Below are 25611 nucleotides of genomic sequence, written 5' to 3'. Positions count from 1 at the left end.
GACTATGCTATCTATGTTGGTCATAACTTTTCTTCCAAGGAATAAGCGTCTTTTAATTTCATGGCTGCAGTCACCATCTGCAGTGATTTTGGAACCCCCCAAAATAAAATCAGCCACTGTTTCCCCATCTATTTCCCATGCAGTGTTGGGACCAGATGCCATGATCTTCATTTTCTGAATGTTGAGCTTTAAGCCAACTTTTTTACTCTCCTCTTTCAGTCTCATCAAGAGGATTTTAGTTCCTCTTCACTTTCTGCCATAAGGGTGGTGTCATCTGCATATCTGAGGTTATTGAGATTTCTCCTGGCAATCTTGATTCCAGCTTATGCTTCTTCCAGCCCAGCGTTTCTCATGATGTACTCTGCATATAAGTTAAATAAGCAGGGTGACAATATACAGCCTTGACGTACTCCTTTTCCTATGTGGAACCAGTCTGTTGTTCCATGTCCGAAGTTACTAAATCAGAATTCTCAAGTTTGGATCCAGGAATCTCCATTTCTTTGGAGAGCTCTTCAAGTGATTCTGGTATATAAATGGGTATGAGAGGGAATTTCTTGGTGGTCCAGTGGCTAAGACTTCATGCTCCCAATTCAGGGGGCCTGGGTTCAGTCCTGGTCAGGGAACTAGATCTCACATCCTGCAACTAAAGAGCATGCAAGCCACAATGAAGACCCAGTGCAGCCAAATAAATAAATATTTTTTAAAAATGAGTATGAGAATCACAGCACCATTGCAAGCCACTCATTTTAAAGATCAGGCTCAGAGACCTTTAGAAACTTTGCCTTTGATGAGGTTCAGAACATGCTACCTCAAAATATGGCACCTTGGCATATTGAATATTTTAAGCTGGAGGACTTTGAGAAAGCATGTGCAGGAAGGACTCTTTGACCTCCCTCTTCATCCCTGAAGCAGGTCATGAGACCCTCCTGTAAGAGAAGTGTCCTTACCTCTGAAGACAGAGGGCTCAAGATGAATCCAAACAGGCCCTGTTTGTCAACAGGCCCTGTAGTCAACAGGTAGTTGACTACCTGTGTTCAACCATCTGCCTTGTCTCATTTTCTCCTCCTGACTTTCTACTCTTCATCAAACCTAGGATAAAAACACTCAAGCTTAACATGTCTTGGGGTCTTCATTCCCTTATGAAGATTTCTATGTCATGCAAAACTTACCTTAAGTAAATTTGTATGTATTTCTCTTGTGAATCTGTCTTCTGGCCCAGTGTATAGGGCAAGAACTGGAGAATCTAGGAATGCAACAGGAAGAAGAATTTTTTCCTCCCCTGCCCCGGGCAAGTCAACCTCTGGTCCTCATTCCTACTTCATCTGTAAAAGTGGGATGGTAAATGGACCTACTTTAAAGGATTTGGAGGGGAAAAAAACCTAAATGGCATTATTCATATTAAGTGCTTATTAACCATTAGTTAATCTTATATTATCACAAAGAAATTGTGTGAGTCTTTCCTGCTAATATCTAGCAAATATTGTTCAAGCCAAAAATAAATGGCTTTTCAATTTTATTCTTTCCAAAACAGCATATTTTATATGCTGTTTAAGAACTGTTTAAGGCTTGATACATTTGTGAAAAATCCTACTGGTAACAGGAAGCACTTTTTTCTTGGATCTATCCATTTTTCCATCCCACCTTCATTCAGGAGACGGTGACTGTGGACAAGCCATCTATTTCATCAGCTCCAACACTAGCTATTAATATAAGAGGACACAACTTCTATAAATGGTTCCCAAATGTTACTAAATAAATCAGTTCTGTCCTGTTTGTGGCATGCTATTCTCTTATGCAACTCCATTTGGGTCACCACGACTCTGCTCACTGGCTGCAAACTGCCTGAAGATTTTGTGAGTGTGAAATAAATGCCTCGCTCTCTCCTCAAATTTCCCTGACCCACGACTGCATTGCCTCAGAAGGCGCACTTACAAGGTAGTTGCTTCCTAGACTCAAAATACCCAGCCTGTTCTACTCTTACCAGACTCCAGAGTAGCATGAATTACAAAAGGATATTTACTATTTTGTTTTCATTGGTTTAGTAAGCCATCTCAGAATTCTTAAACTGATTTGATTTTGGCCTAATTTCAAAGGTAAATTAATTCTGTCACTTCTGAAGGTATGAGGATGCTATCATACTACCCATACTGCTACTGCACTGTCAATGGCACGACCATCACTGCTATTAGCATTCAGCTTCTACTACTATGGGTACTGCTATTACTACTAAGGCTGCTACAACTACTTAGTACTATTGCTGCTATTACTACTACTAACATGACAGTCTACTGCTATTAATTGTACAGCCACATTGCTAGCATATTTGAGCACTTAATACCCCCAAGCTTGTGTTAAGTGATAGATGTATATGTCAATTTTTTCATAATCTTGGATAATTGGTACTTTTATTAACCTCCTTTGACAGGTATTAAAACTGAAACATAGGCATTTGAGTTAAGGACTGCCTCTAAATTTGGGGCTCTTAATCCGTGTCCTCTGTTAGCTTCCTATCAGTCCAGCAGAAATTGCATCTCACATACCCACAAGACTAGAGTCACATAGCACAGAAAGCAACTGCTCTGAGATTTGAGCCTCCCTGTTTCCACGATCAACTTTCCCACTTCCCTGCTTGCCTTTGGTCTCCGCCAAAGGCCAGTGATGGCAACTGACTGCCTTGCCAAAGCAAGCTCTGGGTAAATAACCTCTGTTTGTTCTCATTTAGGGGATCTTCATTTACTTCCATAATTTCAGTGCATTCTTCTCTGGCCATAGACTATCGCATAAGAAATAATAGTCATATTGAGGAAGGCATGAAGACAAGAAACTCTAGATCCGGACCCAGAAAGATTCAATAGGTAAATATCAGCCCCCACCTAGATAAGCAGAACAGTCCAAAAGAACATTTCTAAAAGGGAATTCTCAGACTTGTGGTCACCAAGGAGGAGGGGAGGTTGGGAAGGAGTGGACTGAGAGTTTGGTGTTAGCAGAGGCAAACTACTATTAGAATGGATAAACAAAAAGTCCCTACTATACAGCACAGAGAATTATATTCAATATCCTGTGATAAACCATAATGGAAAAGAATATGAAAAAGAATGTGTATATATGTGTGTGTGTGTGTGTTTATAACTGAATCACTTTTCTGTACAGAAGAAATTAATGCAACAATGTAAATAAACTATACTTCAATAAAATAATTTTTTTAAAAAAGAAAGCAACTATTCTGCTTCTTGGGGAAAATAAATGATGAAAATAGGCAGACTGCAAGTAATGCAGTCATAGACAGCTGTGCTATCATCACCAAATACCTACTGAAAATGGTAAGATGCTGTAAGAAGGATTCTTGACTCAAACTGGGTGGAGAATACTGAGTCAAAGAAATTTAGAGATATTTCTTAATCAAAAAGCTATGAACATGCTAATGAGAACTGTGAATTTCTAAACTGAGAAAATCATCTTCTGTACTGATAACCACAAAAAGCTTTTTAATACAGAGCATTTGTTCTTCAGGACACATTTTGTGAAATGATGATCTAACCAAGTCAAAGGAAGAAAACAATCTAATGAGTTTACACGGGAAAAAGACTAGAAGGAAATACTCTAAAATGCTACAACTCCAAGTAGAGGGATTACTGATGACTTTTCCTTTATTTCATTTTATTTTTGGATCCAATCTTGGTTTTTTTCCATCTTTTTTCTAAGTTCAGAAAACCAAATAAATGCTAGTTGCTTTCTACGACATATAAAATAACCCCAAATAATATTTAAGTCAATATCAGGATAACTGCCTTAATTTTCCTGCAAACTTGGGATATGAGCACTCTGTTAAAACAGATAAAAATAAATGCAGGTCTGATAAAATTTGTAGAACAAAATACTTTAACCCTTAGGCATTCTACCCTTAGGTATTGTTTTCTATGACATTTGTAAACATAGTAGGCAGGTCTCAAGTCTTTCTTTTCGGATACCTTATGTGTATGGCATTTCCCTAATCCTTTGATGAAAAGCCACATTATCCAAGGAAGAGATATCAAAACACTTAAAAACTGAAAGCACGCCTTGGATTTCTTGAGGGTTGTCTGCAACATATTTCGTCATGAAGAAATGTATTCAATTGAGCTGTAAATTCAACTCCCAGCTTGTTGAAAGCAAGAATGATTGCACAACAGTGTGAGTGTACTTAATGCCACTGAACTATACACGTACAAACAGTTCATCTTATAAAGTTTGTGTTATGTTATCACAATAATAAAAAGCAAGGGAAATGAAATGTATTTAGGTGGTATATTTTATTCTGAAAGATCCTTACAACTTCAGATATTTAAAAGTGTATTCACAGCATTGTTTATTACAGTGAACCAGAAACAACCTGAATGCCCAACAATGGGGGACTGATGAAATAAACCAGGCCCAATCTCTAATACTTTAAAATATCTTTAAAAAACTGATGAAGCTTTATATTTATTATTATGGAATAATATCTATAATTAAGTGAAACATGCCTGTTATTAAATGGCCTATTAAGTTAAAATGTTTAAAACATTTAAATACAGTCTATACATATTTATTTCATAAACTGTTTGAATCTTTATGAAACAATCATTGTTTTCTGCTTTAAACATGTCCAGGTTACTTGAATATTTTGCAAATGCATATATGATTTTAATATCAGAAAATCCTTACAGCATGTTTTAAGTGTGTCAGTATTTAGACACTATCCTTGTAGGGATCATTTTACATGATTAAAATTTAGGCCATTGTATACATTATCGCAGAAACTACCATGGACCCCTGTTTCACCGTATTTAAATGAAAACTTAAGAACTAAGACCATTTTATGGAGAAAGCAATAAGTAAATGGGCCATGGAGTAAAATTTTGTTGGGGGCGGAATAACCAGCAAAATCAGTATTTCAAACATTTGTTCCTTCCAGATTAAACTAATTTATACACTTTGATAGGCTTTAAAATAATCAAAAATGTTCATGGAAATAAAGTATAACTTCTATTTTAGAAATATAGTTTATTAATAGGTCAATGTGAAAAAAATTAATTAAAAATCTTGGAAATAAGCAATACAATTATTGAAATAGACTATACAATGAATGGATGAACTCCAGCTGAGTACGCACTGCATTTTTAAACTGCAACATAGAACCGAGATGTTCAAAATGAGAGATGGGGGAGCCGAAAGAATGAAAAAGTAACCAAAGTATGGAGAACATTTCTAAGGCTCCCACGTTTGTTTAACAGGAATTTCAGAATAAAAGAGTGGAGAGAATTGTGAAGAAGCAATATCTGAAGATAAATTATGGTTAATTTTCCAAGTAATCAAACCAGTCAGTCCTAAAGGAGATCAACCCTGAGTATTCATCGGAAGGACTGATGCTGAAGCGCCAATACTTTGACCCCCTGGTGCAAAGAACTGATTCATTGGAAAAGACCCTGATGCTGGGAAAGATTGAAGGCAACAGAAGGGGCTGGCAGAGGATGAGGTAGATGGATAGCATCACCAACTCAATGGACATGAATCTGAGAAAACTCCGGGAGATAGTGAAGGACAGGCGAACCTCGCATGTTGCATGCCGCAGTCCTTGGGGTCGCAAAGAGTCAGACACGACTGAGTGGCTGCACAACAAGAACAATCTTCCAGAACTGGAAAATTGGAAGACATAAGTCCTCAAAGTAAAAGTGCTTCCTGAATACTAAGCAAAATAAATTTTAAATCATTTTAGACCATCAGCAGTTTTAAAACAGCTGTACCTACTCTGCCACTCTCAGACAACTTGCAATAAAAATGCAGAACTTTGAAAGAAATTACCAGAGAGAAAAAAAATTATCTACAGAATAACGAAAATCAGAGTGATAGTAGACATCTTATCTACAGTCATAGATGCTCAAAGTCAATCAATCAAGTATTATAAAAAGAGAAGTACCAACTTCAGTATAGTGACTCTCGGAACAGAGAAAGAAGAGCATAAAAGGAAGAGGTGAAAGTGTTCACTAGCATTTATTATATAAGATCCTATTCAGTTTTTCTGAATTACTTTACAAGATATAAAGCCACTTTTTAAAAGAGTCAATAGTATTAAGTTCAGCAACAAAAGAATGGATAATCAAATTGTGGTATTGTATACATGAAAAGACTACTCAATAAAAATCATGTCCATAGTAACATGGTTGAATTTCAAGAACATTTGGTTAAATAAAAGAAGCTGGACACCAAAAAATACATGCAGTAAGATTCCATTTGTGTGAAGATCAAGAAGACGCAAAGTGAAACCATGGAGATAGAAATCAAAAGAGCAGTACTTATGGAGGGTGGGGATTGACTGGAAAGTTGGCACTAGGGAATCTTCTGGGGTGACAGCTAAATCTTGATTGGGGTATGGGTTATATTTCACATTGTTGTTTAGTCACTAAGTTGTGTCTGACTCCTTTTTGACCCCATGGACTATACCCTGCAGGGTTCCTCTGCCCATAGGATTTCCCAGGCAAGAATACTGGAGTGGGCCACCATTTCCTTCTCCAGGAGATCTTCCTGACCCAGGGATCGAACCCACATCTCCTGCATTAACAGGAGGATTCTTTACGACTGAGCCACCAAGGAAGCCCACATAGGTGGATAAATTTGTCACAACTCATCTGTTTGTATAGCTAGGAGCTAGGAATTTCATTCAGTGCACATCTTATCTCAATGTAGAAATAAAATTTTAAACCAAAGTTGAAATTTTTAAAATGTAGACCATTCAAGAGTGGAAAAAAGAACCACAACACTGGTGATACCACACACTTGAGGATATAAGGCCAAGGGCACTTCAGCTGATTGAAATGCAAGGAGAAATCTAGATATCACAGCTCTGTTACTCAAGAAGCACTCAGGACATCAGAGAAAAGGCCAGGGCTTCAAGAAACTAGAGAAGTATAACCTGAAACCATGTTCAGTGTCTTAGCAATTTTATCAAATCTTACTAAGCTACATACAAGCCTTGTCCCTGGTCTCTTTCCAAAGAAAGAGCTAGAAAATACGGTCACTGAAATAAAGTTAATGGCTTCTCTTTGTGTAAAATAAATATGTAAATGCTTATGTAAATCATGTAAATCATATTTGCTCATTATAGAAAAAAACAGAAGTTATAGATAAGCAGAAAGAAAAAACTGAAATCACCAGTTAGCAAATATGTACTCTTAACATGTGGTTTGTTTTCTCCCAGGCTCTTTTTTTTTTTTCTCCAAAAAAAATGTACCTTTCTAAATATTGCTTTTAATCTTTTCAATTTTGTTAGTAAGATTCTGCACATCATACTTTGCAGAAACCTGCGGCTGTCTTTGTTAGTAAAGAGCAAACAAGTAGATAATGTAATTAATCCTATTTTCGCTGGACTCAGGATATGATCTTAAACTGTCTTCCTTGGTTACTCTGTTTCTAAAGGTGGGTCTATTGTTGTCTAAGACAAAACCAATTTGTCTTTCAAATGTTACCATTTATGACTTGGAATGTGTTCTGTGATATTAAGGTAGTAATATTTCTTCACAAATGATTTCTTCCCACCAATACAAAAGCACCATTACCTAGGCTTGTGCTTGAAACATGACTACAAATGGCTATAAAACATGATTTTTAAAAATGAAAACACTAGAGTTTACCAACCTAAATGATTTAGGATCCCTTCTGTGGTCTTCTTGGTAGGATATACACTTAACCAGGTATTTCTGCCATCCATCAAAACACCTTTGCAATGTCTATGGGAGCTGCCTTTAGTCAATGCTGGATTCTGTTCAACATTCTCAATTTGACTATTTATTGTCCATTAGAGTGCAAGTGATATAAGATCAGAGACTTTATCTCATTCGCTTTGTTATCCTCAGTGCCTAGAAGAGACAGAGATTCAAAATGAATATGCTGAATGAAGAGTAATAGATTTCCATATATCTAGGGGCAATTGATTGCTGAAATAATTTACAATCTTCAAGATTCCTCTCCCTTCCTTCTGTCTCACCTTTCTTTCTTTTGTGGCTGGACATTAACGAGTGAGGATGAAAATGTAGCCTGACTACGGGAAGAGCTGGGCATGCTGCTGGGTGGGATATGCCAGTAGTTTGTCCTTCAGATGGTGACATTGTTAATTAGCCTATTTCCCCCCCTTTCTTCATGATATAAAAGGGAGGAGAGGTAACATTCTAAGATACAAAAGATAAAATATAAGTGAATTAAGATAAAGTTGACTTAGTTATTCCTTGCATTTTTTATAACAGAAGATTTGCCAGTGTCTCCAGCATCATAAAGCTTTATAAGGACAACTTATAGTACCTATCTGTTCTTTATGTCTTCTCATGGTTCAGGGCACACTGTGAGTTATCAAGTATTTTGGTTGAATGAATGAATGAACCACTTAAGGCTACTGGGGAGAAAAGGAGGGTATGTGTGATACGAATCGAAAGTATCCAAAGTTCTTCTCAAAAATAATTTGATGAATGTATGAGGACAACAGGAACATAAAGAAAGCCCAAACTCAGGTGTCGCCACCTCTGCCTTGACATGTGGAACCAGGCCTGTGCACCGGTCTCAGCCATGCAACAGAGCTCCCACAAGGAGATTTCAGCTCCCACTCCATCAGGACGCAGATATCACCACCTGACAATTCTATGAAGCCTGGAGACTAACCAGAGTCTCAGTTTATACCACGAGGTGGTGGGAGGTTCTGTGACAACGTTTAAAACAACTTGAACCCAAAATAACCAGTCATCGTCTAATATAGCCAACCATACTGTATAGCTGGTCTTCAAGCTGCAACTCAAAGTTACAACAACTGAACTTGGGAGCTTTTGTTGTTCCAGAGAAAACTGTGGAGTTAAGAGGTGAAAAAATGCCACAGAAGACCAGCAGTGAGTCAGAGTTATTGTTTCTCCATTTTTTTTTTTTTTAAGGCACAGCCAATATGAAGGGTTATTTCAGAGCTCTTCAGTTTCACTGGTGCATAATACATTTCTCAGTAAACTATTTCAAGGGGCCGTGAACATTTTTTAACAGAATGGTTCTTACAATCTTCAGAATTTCTCATTTGAAAACCCAGGTTTTTTTCTAGGGGTTCAGAAAATCAGCCCAACCAGGAAGGAGAAACAACTGCAAAACTATTAGGGAAATTACAACCAGAGGTTGATTTGTGCTCATCCTCTCACCATCATTTTGCTTTTATTTTTTTAGTCACAGTGAGGTTGTCTCCCTAATGCTGTGACCAACGTCATTCCTTACATACCTCACATAATTCTTGGGTCCTATTTTTAAATTAATGACAGTGTCATATGCTAAATGTTTCAAAACAAACTTCACACTGTTGGCTTCAATATCCCCCCCGATAAAGCTTATAAAGTGATTGATTTAAGCATTGCTCATTGTCTTTGGTTGCCAGACCTTCCCTGACTTTGCTCAGCAAATGTTTCCATGTAACACAAACTAGCATCACTTTAAAAAATACTTGTGGGTATGATGGGAGCTTCTAAAATTGAAAAAAAAAAATTATCTGCCTGTCCAACTGCAATCCACTGAAATGCAATCTGGGGATTATAGAGTGTCAGATGGTGCCTTTACAATAACAACCACTCAGCAACTGGGGGAATACAAGTGCAAGGTTCTGGGTAAACACTAAGACTATGGGGACGCAGTATTGGCATGTGTAACAGTTAGTGTAGGCATAATCTAGGCAAAGAAATTACTCTGCATTAGTTTTTTTTTGCTGTAGTTTTTAATAAATAAAATCATTTGGAGGTTTTCTATCTGTTACAGCATTTATAACTTCTAAAATGACTGTGCCCTTTTTTTCAAAATGTTTGTTTCAAGAATGACAAGAAATGACATCCCAAAGTTTCATGAAAAAATCAAAACATGGTATTTCGCTAGCATATTTTGATCTAAAGTAAATCTATTTCTTGCATGCATCCCAATAGATTTTCCATCTTTCTTGGCATCAGAACATATTTTAAAGCCTTAAACATTTCTTGAGAGCTCAAACACATATGCATACTGTGTCAATCTGTTATTGAAATTAAAATAGAATTTTAATTAGTGCAAAAGTACTCTATTTTAGGCCAGATAAATAAGCAGCCAATTACCCAGTTGCTACCAAGGCATCCAGATGGGCTGCCAAGGCCAAGTCAGGGCATCACCCAGGAGAAAATTACAACTACTACGACTGGCTGAGGCTTATATTACAGATCAGTAACGACAAATACATGGCACTTGTATCAGCACTCCCCTAAGTCACGGCCACGGCAGACATAACTAATTGAGGATGGCACTCTCTCAGCCCAGGAGCAACCTCAGAATCTTTCACAGAGCCCCACACCAGGCAGCCACTCTCTATCAAGTCAGTGTCTCATATGAAACCTATATTCAACCTCCAATTAAAGTCCATTTCTCAAATAAGATGGATGCACAAGGTATTTCTCACTTGTGTCCCCCTTCAGCAATAATTTGACATTATTTACAGACAGAAGTGTCTCTGTGGGCACTTTCAGATCAAGGTAGGAGACTGTAAGACCCCCTTTCGGTCACAGATGGAGGAGAGATGCTGTGAGAAGGCAGATGCATGTCTAGGCGGCTGACTCATGGACCACGGTCTTGGTTACAGACCCAGACACAGCTCCATGCCCCTGAGAACTTAGTTACAAGCTGTTACCTGGAGTAACAGGCAAATTTGGTCTTGGAGTACAAAATGAAGCAGTTCAAAGGCTAACAAGAGTTTTCCCAAGAGAATGTAGTGGTCATAGCAAACACCCTCTTCCAACAACACAAGAGAAGACTCTACACATGGACATCACCAGATGGTCAATACTGAAATCAGATTGATTATATTCTTTGCAGCCAAAGATGGAGAAGCTCTATACAGTCAGCAAAAACAAGACCAAGAGCTGACTGTGGCTCAGATCATGAACTCCTTATTGCCAAATTCAGACTTAAATTGAAGAAAGTAGAGAAAACCACTTTCCACTCCAGTGTTCTTGCCTGGAGAGTCCCAGGGACGGCGGAGCCTGGTGGGCTGCCATCTATGGGGTCGCACAGAGTCGGACATGACTGAAGCAACTTAGCAGCAGCAGCAGAGAAAACCACTAGGCCATTCAGCTATGATCTAAATCAAACCCCTTAAAATTTTATAGTGGAAGTGACAAATTGATTCATGGGATTAGATCTAATAGAGTGCCTGAAGAATTATGGATGGATGTTTATAACACTCCATAGGAGGCAGTGATCAAAACCATCCCCAGGAAAAAGAAATGCAAAAGGTAAAATGGTTGTCTGAAGAGGCCTTACAAATAGCTGAGAAAAGAAGAAATGAAAGGCAAAGGAGAAAAAAGATAAAGCCATCTGAATGCAGAGTTCCAAAGAATAGCAAGGAGACATAAGAAAGCCTTCCTACATGAACAATGCAAAGAAATAGAGGAAAATATTAGAAAGGGAAAGACTAGAGATCTCTTCAAGAAAATTTGATACCAAGGGAACATTTCATGCAAAAAAGTGAAAGTGAAAGTCACTCAGTCGTGTCCAACTCTGCGACCCGATTGACTGTAGTCCATGAAATTCTCCAGGCCAGAATACTGGAGTGGGTAGCCTTTCCCTTCTCCAGGTGATCTTCCCAACCCAGAGGACAGAAACAGTATGGACCTAACAGAAGCAGAAGATATTAATAAGCACTGGCAAGAATACACAGAAGAACTATACAAAAGAAGATCTTAATGACCTGGATAGCCATGATGGTATGATCATTTACCTAGAGCCACAGTGCGGAGTATATAGTCAAGTGGGCCTTAGGAAACATCACTACGAACAAAGCTAGTGGAGGTGATGGAGTTCCAGTTGAGCTATTTCAAATCCTAAAAGATGATGCTGTGAAAGTGCTGCACTCAATATGCCAGCAAATTTGGAAAACTCAGCAGTGGCCACAGGACTGGAAAAGGTCGGTTTTCATTTTAGTCCCAAAGACAAGCAATGCCGAAGAATGTTCAAACTACTGCACAACTGCACTCATTCCACATACTAGCAAGGTCATGTTCAAAATTCTCCAAGCTAGGCTTCAATAGTATGTGAACACAATATATTAAAACTCATAAAATGCAGCAAAAACAGTTCTAAGAAGGAAGTTGATTGCAACAAATGCCTTTATTAAGACAGAAGAATCTCAAATAGACAACCTAGCTTCTAATCCTCAAGGGATTAGAAAAATAAAACCAATCTAATCCCAAAGTTGGGCTTCCCTGGTGGCTCAGTGGAAAGAATCTGCCCGTCAAGCCAGAGACACTGGCTGGATCCCTGGGTTGGGAAAATCCTCTGGAGACAGTAATGGCAGCCCACTCCCCTATTATTGCCTGGGAAATCCCATGGACAGAGGAGCCTGGTAAGCTACAATCTATGGGGTCTCAAAAGAGTCTGACACAATGATTAAAAAAAAATCCCAAAGTTAAAGGAGAGAAGAAAATAATAAAGATTAGAGCAGAAATCAAAGAAATGAAGACTAGAAAGACAAGGGAAAGAGTCAATGAAAATAAAGGTTGGTGTTTTGAGGAGGTAAAAAACTGACAAACCTTTTGCTAAACTTACCAAGAAAAAAAGAAGACTCCAATAAACTAAATTGTAAATGAAAGAGGAGACATTACAACTGATATCACAGAAATACAAGGGATCCTAAGAAACTGCTATGAGTAACTATACACCAAAAACTGCCTAACTTAAAAATGAAAACTTTCCTAGAAACATACAACCTACCAAGAATCAGTCATGAAGAAATAGAAAATCTGAATACATAGCCATGATTTTCAAAGGGAAAAGGAGGGGGACAAATTAGGAATTTGGGATCCACATACATACAGTACTAAGTATAAAAAGATAACCAACAAGGACGTGCTGTAGGGCACACAGAATTATACTCAGTATCTTGTAATAATCTATAATGGATAATAATCTGTTTTAGGGGGTTATTTTTTGCAGCTTTCTTTGGAGGGGCCTCATAGCTTGTGGGGTTTTAGTTCTGCAACCAGGGGTTGAACTCAAGCCACTACAATGCCAGGTCCTACCTGCCAGACCACCAGGGAACTCCTAAGGATCTGAAAAGAAATTTATATACATATATACATACATATATATATATAACTGAATCACTTTGCTGTGTATGGAAACTTGACAACAATTGTAAGTCAACTATACTTCAATAAATAAAATTTCAAAAAAGATAAAACATCTGAACAGACCAATAATGACTAAGGAATTTGAAATAGTAATCAAAAACCTCTTAATAAAGAAAAATCCAGGATCAGACAACTTCCCTGGTGACTGTCACCAAACATTTCAAGAACTAATAATAGTCCTTTTCAAACTGTTAAAAAAAACTGAAGAGGAATGAATACTTCCAAACTCATTTTATGAGGCCTGCATTACTCTGATACCTAAGCCAGATAAGAACAGGCCAAGAAAATAAAACTACAGGTCAATATCTCTGATGAATATAGATGTAAAAGTTCTCAACAAAATATTAGCAAACTGAATTTAACAGCACATTAAAAGGATCACAGACCATGACTAAGTGGGGTTTATCCCTGGGATGCAAAGATGGCTTAACATACACAAATAAATAAATGTGATAAATCACATTAATAGAATTAAGGATTAAGATCATGTGATCCTATCAGTCAATACAGAAAAAGCATTTCACAAAATTCAACACTTTCATGATAAAAGTTCTCAACAAAGTGGAAATTATATATATAATCTCATTCTTAGGCGGTTCAGTAGTAACCGAATCCATCTGCCAAGCAGGAGATGCTGGTTCAATCACTGGGTCGGGAGGATTCCTGGAGTAGAAAATGGAAGCCCACTCCGGTATTCCTGCATGGAAAATTCCATGGACAGAGGAGCCCTTTGCGTCCATGGGTCATAAAGAGTTGGACATGACTGAGTGTGCACCCATGCACACGCACACTCACACACACACACACACAAATGTATCTGTGGGATATATACAACTCAATAGCAAAAAATCCCCCAAATAATCCAATAAAAAATTGGCAGGCAATCTGAACAGACATTTTCCAAAGAAGACATATAAATGGTCAACAGGTACATTAGAAGATGCTCAACATGACTAATCATCAAGGAAATGCAAACTAAAACCACAGTGAGATAGCACCTCACACATATTAGGATGGCTAGTATCAAAAAAGGACTTCCCTGGTGGCTCAGACAGTAAAGCGTCTGTCTACAATGTGGGAGACCTGGGTTCGATCCCTGGGTCGGGAAGATCCCCTGGAGAAGGAAATGGCAATCCACTCCAGTACTATTGCCTGGAAAATCCCATGGACAGAGGAGCCTGGTAGGCTACAGTCCATGGGGTTGCAAAGAGTCGGATAAGAGAACAGCTCTCTTGGTGAGAAAACAGGGCCCTTGTCCACTGTTGGTGAGAATGCAAACTGGTACAACCATGATGGAAAACAATACAGAGGCTCCTCAAAAAATCAAAAATAGAAGCACCATATGACCCAGCAATCTCATGTCTGGGTATATATTCAAAAAAGTTTAAATCAGACCTCAAAGAAATCGCTCATGTTCATTGCAAAACAGTCACCATAGCCAAGACGTGGAAAGAGCCTAAGTGACCATTGACAGATGAATGCACAAAGAAAATCTGATATACATATTATATATTATACACACACATGAAAGAATATTATCTGGACACTGGAAAGGAAATATTGTGCCTCTTGCAACAACATATATGGACCTTGAAGGCAGTGAAACAAGGAAAGTCGGATGTGTGCATGCTAAGTTGCTTCGGTTGTGTCCGAGTCTTCGTGACCCTATGAACCATGGCCCACCAGGCTCCTCTGTCCACGGGATTTCCAGGCAAGAATACTGGCGTGGGTTGTCACGCCCTCCTCCAGGGCAACTTCCCAACCCAGGAATCAAATCCACGTCTCCTTTGTCTCCTGCGCTGGCAAGCGAGTTCTTTACCACCAGCGCCACCTGGAAAGCCAAGAAAGGCAGATAGTGAAAGACAAGTACTGTATGATCTCAATTACATCTAGAATCTAAAAAAGGCCAAACTCATAGACACCAATAGTAGAATGGTGGTTCCAGGGACTGAGGGGATGTTGGTCAAAGGGTACAAACTTCTAGTGATAAGATGCATAAGTTCTGTGGGTTTTATTTTATGCAAAGCATGGTGCTAAACATCCTAAGGACAGGGCCGACAACAGAAGAATGTGGCCCCGAAGGTCCATAGTGCAGAGGTAGGAAATTCTGTCCTAGAGAAAAAAATTAGTAGAGAAAAGTAGGAGTCTCCCCGTATACACCCCCATATACAAAAAGGGACCCTGGACCAAGAGCCACTCATGAAATATCCCCTAGCATCTATGCCTTAAAGTACAATTGATCACACGCCATGTTTCTTCCTAAGTTTGTACATTTAACTTTCCTATAACACAGGAGCAAACAAGAAAAATGTGCCAGAGAGAGCAGGGCCTTACCAAGAGATTTTTAGAATTCATAGTTATGAGAACAGTTATTAGTATCATTATGAAACTATTTGTTTAAAACAAATTGCAGGAGGCTTCTCTGATGGCTCAGTGGATGAGAGTCTGCCTGCCAATTCAGGAGACGTGGGTTTGATCCCGGGTCTAGGAGGATCCCACATGCCTCAGGGCAACTAAGCCTGCGCGCCACAACTACTGAGCCCACGTGTCACGACCACTGAAGCCCGAACTCTCTAGAGCCTTTACTTCACAACAAGAGAGGCTGCTGCAATGAGAAGCCCATGCCCGGCACAGCCCAACAAAGAGCAGTCCCCTCTCGCCACAACTAGAGAAAAGCCTGAAGTGAAGTGAAGTCGCTCAGTGGTGTCTGACTCTTAGCGACACCATGGACTATAGCCTGCCAGGCTCCTCCGTCCATGGAACTTTCCAGGCAAGAATGCTGGAATGGGTTGCCATTTCCTTCTCCAGGGGATCTTCCCAACCCAGGGATCGAACCCAGGTTTCCCGCATTGTAGGCAGATGCTTTTACCGTCTGAGCCAAAAGCCTGAGCAGCAACAAAGATTCAGCACAGCCAAAAATAAATAAATGAAACGAACTGTAGTAGAACCCAAGGAACTTAACAACAATGAATCCTTTGTAAAGCTAAGTATAAAAGTAAATATGTGATTGAAAATCACATTTATAAAACTAAACTGAGATTCTATTTAGCTTCTTTCGGATCAGCTGTACAACTACTGTCCTCTATGTTGGGAATGAATTTACAAGATTAGAACACAAATTTGGTCTTCCCAGATAGGTTTTGTTTGTGATGTAAGAACAGCCTGTGTCAAAGAATAATTACTACTAAGAGTTGATTCATAATTTAGTTTAAATTGACATAAATCTCCCTTTTTACTTATTATCTTTAAAAAAGGGTTAATATTTCATATATTATCTTTAAGGAAAGGTTAACAATTGCTTTATTAATGCCACTAAATTGACTGAAAGAACAGGCATAGATTTAGGCCACTCTTCTGCTTGTTAAAAATATACTGTTGATCAGAATCTAGGGACTCTGAGTTTGGAACTATTTTCTTTCTCCCTCTGGGTTTATCTGATTACCTCGTTAGTCTCAGGGCACAGTAACTTCTGACACTGCCCTAACACAGACACTGGGCTCATGATGTCTATATCCCTTGAGATCCTTGGTAGATCTCCAGACCAAACCTCCTGCTCTGCTGAGACTGTGCTAGACCTGCAGGGTGTGTCAAGGCAACAGCTTCTGAAGGGTAGGTTGGCCCTTCATTGCTAGGCTAGTATTATTTATGCATCACAGCTATATACATCACCATTTAATTATTGAGGTGCATGTGTTAACTGGAGCCAGAATTTGAAACTTTTTAAAGACATGTATTCCATGAGGCTTTTCCAAATGGGGCTCCAGCCAAAAGGTATTGGTTTCTTAAGTAACCAAAGGGGATGGTGCCAGAGAGGGCTCATTTCTAAAGTGGTCCAGTGGCATTAATCCCAGAGGAACCAACTCCTGTGTTAGATACTATACATGGATATTTCCTAACCACGTCCAACAGCGACAAATCAGCCCCTTCAATCCCGTCTGAGGGCTGAGGAAAATGACCTTGGGCATGTAACCTAATAAAGCATCAGTTTGCTTATCTATAAAATGGGGGTGAGTTCCCTGGTCGTCTAGTGGTTAGGATTTGGTGCTTTCACTGCCATGGCCCAGGTTCAATCCCTGGCTGGGGAACTGAGATCCTGAAAGCTGTACGGCATGGCCAAAACTAAAACAAATAAAAATAACAACACCAACAACAAAAATTCTGTAGCTTCTTCAGAGAGCTTTTCAAAAAACAACACAAATAAATAAAATGGGAGCAACGATAGTGCTTGCTTTACGGGCGCACCGCGAGGCTGAAACGCGACAGCGCACGCAGAGCCTGACTGCATGACAAGACAATTAGGTCTTACCATTATGTCTACTAAGAAGACCACCATGTGAGAGAGCGGCCCCAAAGCCTGTGTTCTTTCCACTGAATCACTTGACATCCAAAAAGCAGGAGCCACCATCTTTTCAGTTATTTACATGTAATCTTAGCGATGGCTCAGAGGTGTCATACACAGACACTTTTTCCTATCTCCCAAGTTTAACTTATTAATTTCCAGAACCCTTCCTCCTAACCCTCAAAAAAGGAGGAGGGAAGAAAGAGAAACTAAAGACCAAGCATTTTATATGTGCTGTTTCCTTGGTCTAAAGGTAGCTTGTCCTTCAGATTTTAAGAAAATCACAGGGCTTCCCTGGCGGCCTAGTGGTTAAGAATCTGCCTGCCAATGCAGGGGACATGGGTTCGATCCTTGGTCTGGGAAGATCCCACATGCCACGGAGCAGCTAAGCCCGTGTGCCTACTGAGGCCTTGCTACTGAAGCCCGCACACCTAGAGCCCATGTTCTGCAGCAAGAAAAGCCCCTGCTCTCTGCAACTGGAGAAAGCCTGTGTGCAGCAACAAAGACCCAGCACAGCCAAAAAAAAGGAAACAAATCTTTAAAGAAAAGCAAAAGAAAATCATAATATTTTTTAATTAAAAAATCATTTTATTGAAGTATAGTTGATTTATGATGTTTTGTTAGTTTCTGGTACAGCACAGTGATTCAGTTATACATGTTTTATAGTTTGAATTTGCTAATCCCAAACTCCCAATCCATCCCTCCTCCATCCACCATGGATTTTAATTTTAACAGTTGCTTTGAAATAGCCCTTGGAATGGTTACGCTAACATATATTTTTAGTAGTAATATATAAAAATAAGTTTTCCCATACCCTGGTCAACATTTTTTTATCCTTTTTCTTTTTTTAACTTTTGAAAATAATAATCATTTTAGTTCTGATGTGCTTGGATTACTGCAGGATAGAGGGTCCATTACAGTCAGGATGGTTGTGTAGCTATGGTTTCTGGACAAGAACCTATTAACTGGCTAGTGCCCTGCAATGTTAACACCACACACTCCTTGCTGCTGATTCAGCTCTTAGATGGTGACTATACAATATTGCCTGACACTTGATAATTATGGGGAAAAATATCTTTTTTTTTCTTTTTGTTTAACAAAGTAATAGAAATATTGAATATACACACAGAATCAGAGGTTACGTCCCTCAGGGAGCCTTCCTTGACTGCACTCTGCCCCCAGAGAGGTTGACTGCCCACTCTTCATTCTGCGTCCCTGATCATACCACTTTGCACTATATTCCAATGACCTATGAATTTGATTGAGTCCCTGATTAGATTGCAAACTTCTAAGGGGTGGAGCCCATGTATGAGAATGTGCTATTCCCAGTACCTTGCACAGAATAGGTAATAATCTTTTAAATTAATAATTTATAAATAATTCTTGAGCATGTGGAAAACTAAGGAAATGGGAAAACATCCAGAGTGTGTTTGCATACACAGGTGTGGTGGCCCTTGAGAGAATGAAGAGAGAGTGGGAAGAGTTTTGAATGGAGTAGATGGTTTTCTTTGGAGATGAATGAAGCAGTACCATTAACTGAAATATGAGAGTCTTAAGAATTCAGACCTGGTAATATGCAGAACTGACTCATTTGAAAAGACCCTGATGCTGGGAAAGATTGAAGGCGGGAGGAGAAGGGGATGACAGAGGATGAGATGGTTGGATGGCATCACTGACTTGATGCACATGAGTCTGAGTAAGATCCGGGGGTTGGTGAGGGACAGGGAAGCCTGGCGTGCTGCAGTCCATGGGGTTGCAAAGAGTCAGACACGACTGAGTGACTGAACTGAGCTGACTAAAAATGGACAGGGTATATTAGCTGCTTAGGTGTGTCTGATGGGACTCTCCAGGCAAGAACACTGGAGCGGGTTGCCATTTCCTTCTCCAGGGGATCTTCCCGACCCAGGGATCGAGCCTCAGTCTCCTGCACTGCAGGCAGATTTCCTACCACCTGAACCACAGGTAATACGGACAGTAGAGCACTACTTCCCCCACTTTTTTAAACTGTAGGAAAATATGTGTCCCATAAAATTTTCCATTAATTATAGTGGCAGTAATTATATTAATATTGATGCAATGAAACCATCACCACGATTTCCAAAGCTTTTCATCACAGAAGTTCTGCAACCATCAAGCAGGGACTTCCCTTTTCTTCTCCCAGCCCCTAGTAACCTGGAATTTATGTTCTGTTTCTATGAAGTTGCCTGTTCTGGACATTTTGTAGAAGTGGACTCATATAGTATTTGTCATTTTGTGTCTGACTTATTTCACTTAGCGTAACATTCTTTAGGTTCATCCACATGGCAGTATGAAGACTATCCTTAAGCAGAGCAGTGGACTAGAGACTTTCACCATGTTCTGCCAAATTTTGCTCAATATACGAAAAAACTTATATTTGCTGGGACTGAGGCCACACATGGTTGGTTTATGGTGAAACTTGTTAGACAGTGACACGGCCAGATGTGGGATACAACTGCCGGGAGACAGCAGAGGAGAAGTGGTCAGGCTGGAAGGCAGGTGAAGGGCGTGCTGCCTGGAGGCCTTTAGAGACAAGCATGGTGACGCTGCAGCGGTGCTTATGTGGCGATGGTTGCCGGCTTCTTTATTATCTCGTAGAGCCTTTAATGCCTTTTAGTAACTGTTAGAAATACCTCAGTTGGACAGTGTGCCGTGTATGTCAAAGATTTGAGAACCAACAGACTTTGCATCCTAACATGCTCACATTAATTTATGAACAGTCAACTCTATACACCAGAGAGAGAAAGAGATAGGAGAAACAAGAGAGAGAACAAGAAAGGAAAAAATAAATCATGCAGGTAAAGTTGATTGCCATTTCATTCGATGAGCTTATGCCCCAGAGTGGATATGAACTGGGAAATATGCATCCATTTCTCAGCTTCCATAGTGAGATCTTTTTGTGCAAAATGTGCATCTAGGGTTTAAAAATAAGTACCATGTGGTCATGAAGGAGAAGCTACTTCAGCTGGGGCTCAAGTGAAGATGTAGCAGTGTATTGCTGCTGCTGCTGCTGCTAAGTCGCTTCAGTCGTGTCCGACTCTGTACGACGCCATATACGGCAGCCCACCAGGCTCCCCCGTCCCTGGAACTCTCCAGGCAAGAACACTGCAGTGGGTTGCCATTTCCTTCTCCAATGCATGAAAGTGAAAAGTGAAAGTGAAGTTGCTCAGTCGTGTCCGACTTTTCGAGACCCCATGGACAGCAGCCTACCAGGCTCCTCCGTCCATGGGATTTTCCAGGCAAGAGTACTGGAGTGGGTCGCTGTTGCCTTCTCCGGCAGTGTACTGCAGTGGCTGAAAGAGGACACAGCACTGTTTCACGTGGCACATCTCTAATACATTTTCTGGCATCATTTTGACCAGACCTAATTCTCACCTTATGTGCTAACTTTAGAAGCTAAACCCCTCCTCTGATTCTAGATTCATCTTCATGATAGGATACAATGGAAAAGCTATAGCATCCTGCAAGATTTCTTCAATATAGTCAGCAGTGCTATTGAGAATGCAGGGTTACAAGAATCAGAAAGCTAGCCCAAACTTATAAAAGATAAAGCAGGACTTCTGTAGTAGCCCAGTGATTGAAGAACCTGCCTGCCAATCCAGGGGACATGCGCTTAATCCCTGGTCCAGAAAGATTCCTCTAAGACCGTGTGCCACAACTACTAAGCCCGCCCTCTAGGGCCCTTGTGCTGTAGCTACTGAAGCCCCAGCATCTAAAATTTGTGCTCTGCAACAACAGAAAGCAGTACAAGGAGAAGCCAGCATATTGCAACCAGAGAAAGCCCACACACAGCAACGAAGATGGAGCTAAAATGGGTCTTAGCCAGAAATATAAGTATTTTTTTAATGTAAAAAAAAAAAAAAGACAAGGCATTAGCTGGTCACACTCAATACAATACGACCTAAAATCCTAAAGAAAATCAACTCTGAATAGTCATTGGAAGGACTGATGCTGAAGCTCCAATACTTTGGCCACCGGATGTGAACAGCCAACTCATCGGAAAAGACCCTGAGGCTGGAAAGATTGAAGGCAGGAGAAGGGGACGACAGAGGATAAGATGGTTGGATAGTATTACCGACTCGATAGACATGAGTTTGAACAAACTTCGGGAGATGGTGAAGGACAGGGAAGCCTGGCGTGTTGCAGTCCATGGGGACACAAAGAGTGAGACACAACTGAGCGACTGAACAATTTGATAAAAATCTGCATTGGTATTGCTGCAGGTTTGAAGAAACAAAGCTCATGATGGATGCCTTCCAAGGAGATAGTAGACGTTTCTCCTAGTGTGTCTCAAACTGAAATGTTCACCTTGTGAAAAATCCATCTGTATTCAGTAGGTCTGGGAAGGAGCCTGAGATTGTGTATCGTGTAACACGCTCCCAGGTGATACTGATGCTACTGATCCTCTGACAAACATTTGAGCAGCAACGTTCAATGCTGCTATTTTGACAGCATTCATTCTCTGAGGCCTTCACTGTCCAATTCCAAATTCCTAGAGGGGATGTGATTGCTCTAGCCTGGCTCAGACACACCCCTGGATCCATCAACTATACTTAAGGGATCAGGGCAGGAAATAGCAAAATTACCACTGCTAGTGCATAATGAGAGCTTACTCTGGGCTGCTGTTGTCTATGCATTTTATACATCTTATCTTCTTTAATCTGGAGATCAGCCCTTTGAAGTGAGGGGAGAAAATGGAGGCTTAGAGAAGCCGAGTGACTTTCCCAAGGTCACATGGCTAGCAGGTGTCAGAGCCAGGCTTTGAACCCACACTGCCAGGCTCTAGAGCCCCTGAGCTCTGTCCACTTTAAGATTTGGCCTTGGGGGTTGGAGTGCCCTTTGAATGTGAGGAGTAGTTTCCAGAGAAAGAAGACTCACTGTCACCTGAATCCAGAAGATTCACTACATGGACACTACCTTAGTGTTTATGAATCACTAGAAACAGAACAGCTAGGTCACTGGTGTCTAATGGCTTCTTCAATGAACAACAAACCCAACTTCAGGAACAGGGCAGAGGCATTCTGCAGGGGACAAAGTACACAGGCAGCTGACCCCTGAACAATCGTGTGCATCCACTTACGTGTGGATTTTTTTTTTCAGTAATAAATACTACAATACTACATGACCCACGGTTAAATTTTTGGATACAAAACTGGATACGGAGGAACAGCAGAAATGAAGGAACCACATATATGGAGGAAGACTGACTCTGATTTAAACGAAGGTTTTCAAACACAGGGAGCTTGGCACCCCTCCTCCCCCGCACGTTGTTCAAAGGTCACCCGTGCTGTCAGTAGCACGTTAAAGCCCAGTCGGAAGGGATGGTTCAGATGCCGGCTCCTTGTTACTTAAAGTGTGAGCCACCGACAAGAAACTCAGGCCCGCGCTGGGAACACCTTAGGAATGCAGGCTCCCTGACCCCCAACCCCATACCTCCTGGATCAGAACTGCATATTCACAAGGTTCCCAGGCATGCATAGGGCTTAGGTTCATCAACAGTACCTGAATTCCACAAGAAACCTGGGACCACGACAGGACTCTCTATCAGCACGCTTGCTTGTAGAAACTACCATGATAAGACTACCCCCAGGGCCAAGGAGCTGGCCAAAGTGCTCCCTCTCTGCAGACAGGCGTCAGAGGAAGGAGGAAAAGGATTCACTGACCAGGGGAAGGAGCGTGGAGAGGCCAGGTGCAGCTCCGTGGGTCTAGAGCCTCGTGCTTCTTATTAGGATCACCTGAGGGCTTTTGGTTCACCCTCCGATAGGTGGCGCTAGAGATAAAGAAACCTCCTGCCAATGCAGGACACCTGAGAGACGCGTGTCCAATCTCTCGATAGTGAAAATCCGCTGGAGAAGGAAATGGCTACCCACTCCAGGATTCTTGGGGTTCCCGGTGGCTCAGACGGTAAAGAATCCACTCGCAATATGGGAGACCTGGGTTCGATCCCTGGATTGGGAAGATCCCCTGGAGGAGCGCATGGCTACCCACTCCAGTATTCTTGCCTGGAGAATCCCATGGACAGAGGAGCCTGGTGGGCTGCAGTCCATGGGGTCACAAAAAGTCGGACATGGCTGAAGCGATTTAGCACGCACGAGGACTTTTGGTTCACCCTCAGATATTCAGATTTAGTGGGTCCATTGTAGGACTGAAGCATTAGTAACTCTTGGTTTCAAGCTTCCTGGGTGGATGTAACATACACGGGTCTAGTTGAAGTCGCTGTACAGAAACCCTAGAGTGGGGAGCGTGTGGGGCTTCTGAACAATCACTGTAACTTCAGGTTTGGGAGGAGAGGATGTTAATAGTGCAACGTAACCTTTGAATGTGCCTAAGCCTCAGCTGAGGATATCGTGCAAACGCAGAGCCTGGTTCACTAGATCCAGGCTGAACAATATTATTTTCCTACATGTCAGTAGTCAGATCTAAGTGAGGAGTCTTCGCTTTAATATCATTAAGTGAAAGTGAAAGTGAAGTTGCTCAGTCGTGTCCAACTCTTTGCCACCCGGTGGACTGTGGCTCACCAGGCTCCTCCGTCCATGGGATTCTCCAGGCAAGAATACTGGAGTGGGTTGCCATTTCCTTCTCCAACTACTCAGGGTAATTTTGAATCAGAATTTACCCCTCCCTCAGAATCTTTGCTGAGTAGAGATTTTTAAATCAACTAGAGCCTGTCAATCTATAATTTTAAGTTATTTGAACCTCAAAAATATTCTTCAGATGTTGGAGTCCTAACCCCCATCTAGGTATCTCAGAATGTAACCTTCCTTGGAAATTAGATCTTTACAGATGTAGGCAAGGTAAGGTGGGGCCTAAACTAACAGAATTGTTGTCTTGTTGCAAGTCGTGCCCCACTCTTTTGTGTCCCATGGATTGTAGCCCACCAGGCTCCTCTGTCTATGGGATTTCCCGGGGAAGAATACTGGAGTGAGTTGCCATTTCCTTTCCCAGGGGATCTTCCTGACCCAGGGATCGAACCTGTGTCTCCTACATTAGCAGGCAGGTTCTTTACCACTAAGCCACTTGGGAAGTCCAGTGGGATTGGTATCCTTATGAAAAAGGGAAATTTAGACAGTGGGACGTGCACGCAGGGAAAATGTCACATAACCGTGGAGGCAGAGATCAAGGTGATGCTTCTATTACAAGCCAAGGTACGCCCAAGATTGCCAGCAAACCCCCAGAAGTTAGGTGAGATATATGAGAGAGATTCCCCCTCACGCACCTTAAAAGAAACCAGATCATGTCCATAATTTCTGACTCTGTTTACGGCAGCTCTGGAAAACAAATACAGTATGGAAACACTATGCAATTACACAACCACATGCTGGGCAAGAAGCTGATTTAGATTCTAAATTCATATTTAAATAAAACATGGTCCCTGATTTCTAAGAGCTCACAGACTAGGTGGGGAGGGGAGAAAGCATAAGTATGCATGTGTGCGTGTACATACACACAGACACACACATCAGTAACATGGAAATTAGTGGGTCGTGTGAAGTGTTAGGAATTGCTTTGGGAAGGATCCATTTACCTGGGAGGGATCTAGAAAATTTTCACAAGGTAGGTAGGGTGCGCATTAGGAATTGAAATAGTTGTTCAAGTCATGCAATTTCCTAAAAATCCATTGTTGTGTTATAATGATTCACTCTTCCATTATTAAAAACCTAATTCCTCAAATATGACTTAAAGTTCAGGCTGGCCTTGAAATATTTTCCCCTTCTCCATCTGCATGCAGCAACATTATTGGAAGAAATAACTTCTGACAATATATTTAATTTACTGAGCTCCAAGGAGCTGAAATTTGCTAATGTTTCAGCTCCAGGTGGGCGACATGATTACCACTGCTTTTAAAACACCAATTTCATATGTTCTCAGCCATTTTCATTACACCGTAAGGGGGAGCAAATCATTGGGGTTCAGACTGTTGTGCCAAGGAAATAATTTATGTCGCCTCGAACTAGAGATCTCAAAATAACAAATAACATTTGTAGGATACACAGCACAGAACACCTAAAGCATTTTATTTCAACTCTGGCTTGTAATTTCTTATTCCAAAGCATCTCATTAAGGGCTAAAAAAGGGCTT

At 40.7% G+C, this 25611-nt stretch overlaps 1 non-coding gene across 1 annotated transcript; it reads left to right on the top strand.

Annotated features, from left to right (window-relative positions):
- The first annotated feature begins 17188 nt into the window (after positions 1–17188).
- TRNAE-UUC (transfer RNA glutamic acid (anticodon UUC)) lies at positions 17189–17260 on the top strand. Its single transcript has one exon. It is a non-coding gene; the product is annotated as a tRNA-Glu (tRNA).
- The last annotated feature ends 8351 nt before the right edge of the window (positions 17261–25611 follow it).

Source organism: Capricornis sumatraensis, chromosome 10 (genome assembly GCF_032405125.1).
Source record: "Capricornis sumatraensis isolate serow.1 chromosome 10, serow.2, whole genome shotgun sequence".
In the NCBI taxonomy this organism is placed as follows: domain Eukaryota; kingdom Metazoa; phylum Chordata; class Mammalia; order Artiodactyla; family Bovidae; genus Capricornis; species Capricornis sumatraensis.
The sequence above is the reverse complement of the archived record's forward strand: the minus strand, read 5'-3'. Positions and strand labels throughout refer to the sequence as shown.